Consider the following 5,607-nt stretch of genomic DNA (forward strand, 5'->3'; position numbering starts at 1 on the left):
TAGCGACCCCTCCTTGGGTTTCCGAGGCAGTATCACTACAGAAGTAGGATTGCCCAACCTTCCTTCCGAGGAGTGGCTGATGGGTTTGAACCGCCAGCCATCTGGTGAGCAGTCAAGTGCCTTAGCCACTATGCTACCAGAGCTCCAATCTTATTAGACACTGCTAAATAGTCTTTCAAAGTGTTTGTACCATTTTATACCCCTACAAGCAATGTGTGAAAGTTCCAATTGCACTATATCTGTGCCACACTTGAAGTCAGTCTTTTAATTTTAGCCATTCTGATTGGTGTGTAGTGGTATCACATTATTTGCATTTCCTTGACGGCTAATGAGGTAGAATGTTCTTTTATTTGTTTATTCCTTATTTGGATTATCTCTCTCTTCTCCTTTCTTCCTCCCTCCCTTCCTTCTTTCCTACATCCATGGGATATTCATATATTTCAGGTTTTGTGCTACTGCTCTGGAAGTCTCTATGTATTAGGTTAAATATATCATATCCATTAAGATTGGAAAAGAGCTGACTCTGACAGACCATCAAGCACTGGGGAAGCCCTGGGCTGAGAGTTGACATATCTGGGTTCTACTCTCAGTACTGCCTATTCTTGTGACCTTGGTCATGTTACATTCTATCTCTCAGTCTCATTTATTTATTTATTTTAGGAGCTCTGGTAGCTTGACTAAGGCACTTGACTGCTGACCAGAAGGCTGGTGGTTCAAATCCACCAGCCACTCCTCAGAAGGAAGGTTGGGCAATCTACTTCCATAGTGATACTGCCTCGGCAACCCAAGGAGAGGTCACTATGAGTTGGGTCCAACTCGATGGCACATAACAACAACAACAAAAAAATAGAGAAACTTTAAATGATTTATAAGGGCACTTTCATATCTCACATTTTGTGACTGAATATATTTTGACAAAAATTTACTGTGTCTTCACTGCCTTTTGAACATTCTACCCTAAAGTGACCTGAAATAGGGATTATAAAAAATTGGCCCAAGAACCATTTTGGTTTGAGTATAGCCTGTCCCTTAATCTTACTGGCAACAGAATAATAAAAGCTGAAAGTACTGAGAAACTTAGGGTTTTTAGGAAAATGAAGAAACCTCTTAGTGATAGCACATATGGTAGGCCACATGGGCTGAAGCAAAATCTGTAGGACTTTGACATCTTTCTTGAGAGTCCTGTTTATATTTATTTAAGATGCTATAAGGTTTTGAAAGGAGCCCTGGCAGCTTAGTGCCTAAGCCACTTGATTGCTAACCAGAAGGCTGGTGGTTCAAACCCACCAGCTACTCCCTGGGAGGAAGGTTGGGCAATCTACTTCTGTAGTGATACTGCCTTGGAAACCCAAAAGGAGGGGTCGCTTGGGGCCGGGTCCCCGACTCGACGGCACATAACAACAACAACAACAAGGTTTTGAATGATATTTTTGACTCCACTGTCTTCCTTGTACCATCTTTGTTCATTCATACCAGAACCGGAGACTTTCAGCAGAACGTGGAGACCTACAGTTGCATCCTATCCAGTGACCAAAGACTCAGGGATCAGTGATGAGTACAGAAGGTCATACTGGTGGCTCCGCAGTCTCTCCTGTTCCCCAGATGCTGCACGATGCTCCTTCCATGAAGGGGAGCCACAGGGCACGTAGATTGGATTCAGTCACCGTCTGACAACTGAATTTACTGAGTTGAATTTTTAACAAATGTATAAGCTTTGCCTTTCTTTCTTGTTGTTTATAAATATTTCATTTTTACACCAAATTAATAAGACCATAGAAAAATGTTAACAGCATCATCTTTCTATGCAATCAATCGTAAGGCTATATATAAATGTACTGTATATCTATCATGATTAATATAACCAGTTCCCCATGTCAGACATTTAAATTGTTTAGTTTTTCTCTATTAGAAAGTATAAACATCCATTTACCTAATTCTATATGTACCAGGTTAAGTTTTGAAAACTTTTCTTTTATTATGGAAAATTTCAAACATACACAAAAGTGGAAAAAGTGGAGTATCCCCATGAATTCATGAATTATCTTCAGCAATTGTGGGCACATCACTAATCTCATTCCACTTTTCCACTGCTCCCTCCCAATTATTTGGAAGCCAACCCCAGACATCGTATCACTTTATCCTTAAATATTTCAAAATGCACTTCTAAAAGATAAGAACTCCTTATAAATATCATGATTGTTTCTCATGTTTAAATCATATGTGTACTGTAGAAAAATTGAGAAGTATAGGTAACTATATTAACTTTTTTTTCAGTGCATAACAAATTACCACAAACTTGGTGACTTAAAACAACACATTTCATTTATTGTCTCACAGCTTCCATGAGTCAGGAGTCTAGGCATGGCTTAGCTGGCTTCTCTATTTCAGGGTCTCACAAGGCTGAAATTAAGGTATTGGCTGGGGCTGTGGGTCATCTGAGCCTTGGTATCTTGCTCCAAGCTCAACTGATTTTGGCAAAATCCAGTTCCTCATGATTATAGGACTGGGGCCCTCACCTCCTAGAGGCTGCTCAGAGTTCCCTGCCTCTTGGCCATCTCCATAGGCCCTTTCCCAATGCTGCAACTTGCTTCTTTAAGCAAGCAAGGGAGAAATGTTTCTGACTTTAAAAAAGACCTACTCCCTCCTTTAAGAATTTTCACCTGATTAAATCAGGCTCAGGAGCGCTGGTAGCCTAATGCCTAAAGCACTCGACTGCTAACCAGAAGGCTGGAGGTTCAAACCCACCAGGTACTCCTTGGAAGGAAGATTGGGCAATCTACTTCCATAGTGATACTGCCTCAGAAACCCAAGGAGGGGTCACTATGAGTTGGGTCTGACTCGATGGCGCATAACAACAAAACAACATAAATCAGGCTCATCCAGTATAGTCTCTCTTTTGATTTGGTATTTGCCGGATTCTGTTGGCTAGAAGTTAGTCATGGGTCCCCTTGCACTGAAGGAGAGGAGACCTACAAAGATGTGAACAATAACCAAGAAGAAAATCACTCCCAAGGGGGGTTCGCTATGAGGCAGGTTCGACTAGATAGCAGTGAGTTCGGTTTGCTTCGGTTCGAATTCTATGTTGTTGTTAGGTCCTGTCGAGTTGGTCCTGACTCATAGTGACTCTGTGAACAACAGAACCAAACACTGCCTGGTTCTGCTCCATCTCCACAATCATTGCAGTGTTTGAACCCATCACTGCAGCCATTGTGCCAGTCCCTCTCTTTGAGAATCTTCCCTTTCTTTGCTTACCGTCCACTTTATTCAGCATGATATTCTTCATGTCTTCTAAAGACATGACTGAAGTATGGGAGACAAAGTCTGGCCATTCTGGCTTCTAAAGAACATTCTGGCTGTATATCCTTCAAGAAGTGTGTTCCAACAAAGCTATTTACAGAAATAGATGGCAGGTCACATGTGGTCAGTGGACTATAGTTTTCTGAACCTTGACTTAGGTTTATAATATTCTAATGAATGTTTCTCTTTAGAAATACAAATGGAGGCACATTTATAACCTGCAGAGTTAATATCACACCCTATGGACAGTATAGGAAATATTGCTTTAACAATCTTTTAATGTGCTTTTTGTAGAGCCACACCAAGGGCGTTATTCATTACATGTTTCGATAACTCCTAACATAAAGCTACTTGTGAGGGACTTTTTTGCAACTTAATGCCCACAGAAGTTTCGTTCTTCTAACTAATTTTTTTTCCTACTACCAAAATTATTGCAACTCAGTATGTTTCCATTTTTCTTTTGACAGCTAGGAAGCTCAGAATCTAATTAAAACTCAATTATAGCAACTATAAAGACCTTATGTATTGCTTATTGTGCTTATCTGCCCAGGCATCAATATTTCATCCTCATTTTAATTTTCTGTGTCACTATTTTACTGGTATATTATTGTGTAAACTTTTTGTGGAGTAACACTGAGTGAAAATATGGACCTCTGTCTATTGAATTCAAAGGAACTACTGAGTTACAAATTAGAAACAACCGAAATATCCATCAACAGGAGAATTAATAAATTGTGGTAGAAATATGCAATGGAATTTTATACAGCAATGAAAAAATATCAAACTGCTAATATGTACTATGACATAACTTCACTGACATTATGTTGAAAGAAGTCAGACAAAAAAGAATACATTTTATATAACTCCATTTTTATGAAGTCCAAGAATAAGCAAAATGAGTCAAAGGTGATAGACGTCAGGAAGTGTTTGCTTGGGGCTGGGGTGATTTCCTAGGAAGTGGCAAGAGAAAACCTTAAAGGGTGAAAGAAAAGTTCAATATTTTAACCTAGGCAGTTGTTACCAAGTGTATGCATATGCAGTGATCACTGAGATGTAGACTTAAGATCAGCAAACTTTATTGTGTGTGTATACACCCTATTCCCCAAAAGAGAACTGCTGAAAGTATAGACTTTTGCCTATTTCACATCCATGTTTATGCCCATATGTCTTTTGAAAAAAGGACTTTAAAATCAAAGATCTCAAAAGTCCACGTTGTTGTTGTTATGTGCCATCGAGTCAGCCCTTACTCATAGTGACCCCTCCTTGGGTTTCCAAGGTGTATCACTACGGAAGTAGATTGCCCCATCTTCCTTCCGAGGAGTGGCTGGTGGGTTTGAACTGCCAGCCTTCTGGTTAGCAGTCAAGTGCCTTAGGCACTATACCACCACAGCTCCCCAAAAGTCCATAACTTTAAACATTTCTAAAGATTATAGGTTAGCAGCATTGGATAATTTTATTACACAATCTGTTAAATGTATGTTAGTTGCTGTTGAATCTGTTCTGACTTGTTGCAACCCCATATTTATAGCAGAAAAAAGAAAAATGTAAAGGTAGCTTCTCAACTGTAAAGTCAGTGTCATTGTCACAAAGTGGCTTGGAGGGTGAGTTGAGCTAGAATCCAGCCTCTAGGTTACGTGATATGCTGATCACATGCCGGCACATTTTGTAATTTGTGTAAATGCACTTTTTCTAATTTTTACTTAAAGGCACAGGTTAATAGCTGCCCTGTACAAAGATAATATCCCCCCAAAAAAAATCCCCAAAAAATCCACCCCCAAAAACCAATTACCATCTGCCTGATTCCTATTCACAGTGATCCCAGGTGTTTCAGAGCAGAATTGCACTTCATAGAGTTTTCTTTTTTATTTATAATAAAAAATTGCTTTTCTTTCTAGATAGTCATTCAGGGTGAGGAGATAGAGACCCAGAGTAGGGCCTACAGGAGGAGGAGGCGGGGAAAAACTGTGGAACACTTTTTGCATTTGCATGTCATCCTTGCACAGGGGCCATGCTAGGCTTCTCTGTATCATTCCAATTTTAGTATAAGTGCTGCCCAAGCAAGCCCTCCATAGGGTTTTCAATGGCTGATTTTTCAGAAGGAGATTGCCTGGCCTTTCTTCTGAGGTGTTTGTGGGAGGATGCAAACGTACAACATTTTGGTTAGCAAGTGGCAGCTTAACTGTTGTATCACCCAGGAACTCTGGATAATATTGATAGTGTAATATTAATTTTTAGGACTAAGAATACGTCTGGTGACCTTTCAAAGCCAGTCTCTATCTGGGTCTTCACAACCTAAGGGATGTTTTGTAA

The 5,607-nt window shown here is 39.9% G+C and overlaps 1 non-coding gene across 1 annotated transcript; it reads right to left on the reverse strand.

Annotated features, from left to right (window-relative positions):
* Positions 1 to 5,255: 5,255 nt before the first annotated feature.
* On the reverse strand, positions 5,256 to 5,358 carry LOC122149913. Its single transcript, XR_006163396.1, has one exon. It is a non-coding gene; the product is annotated as a U6 spliceosomal RNA (small nuclear RNA).
* Between the last annotated feature and the right edge of the window lie 249 nt (positions 5,359 to 5,607).

This window comes from Orycteropus afer, unplaced genomic scaffold (genome assembly GCF_000298275.1).
Source record: "Orycteropus afer afer isolate SDZICR_OR568_19922 unplaced genomic scaffold, OryAfe1.0 scaffold00005, whole genome shotgun sequence".
Lineage (NCBI taxonomy): Eukaryota > Metazoa > Chordata > Mammalia > Tubulidentata > Orycteropodidae > Orycteropus > Orycteropus afer.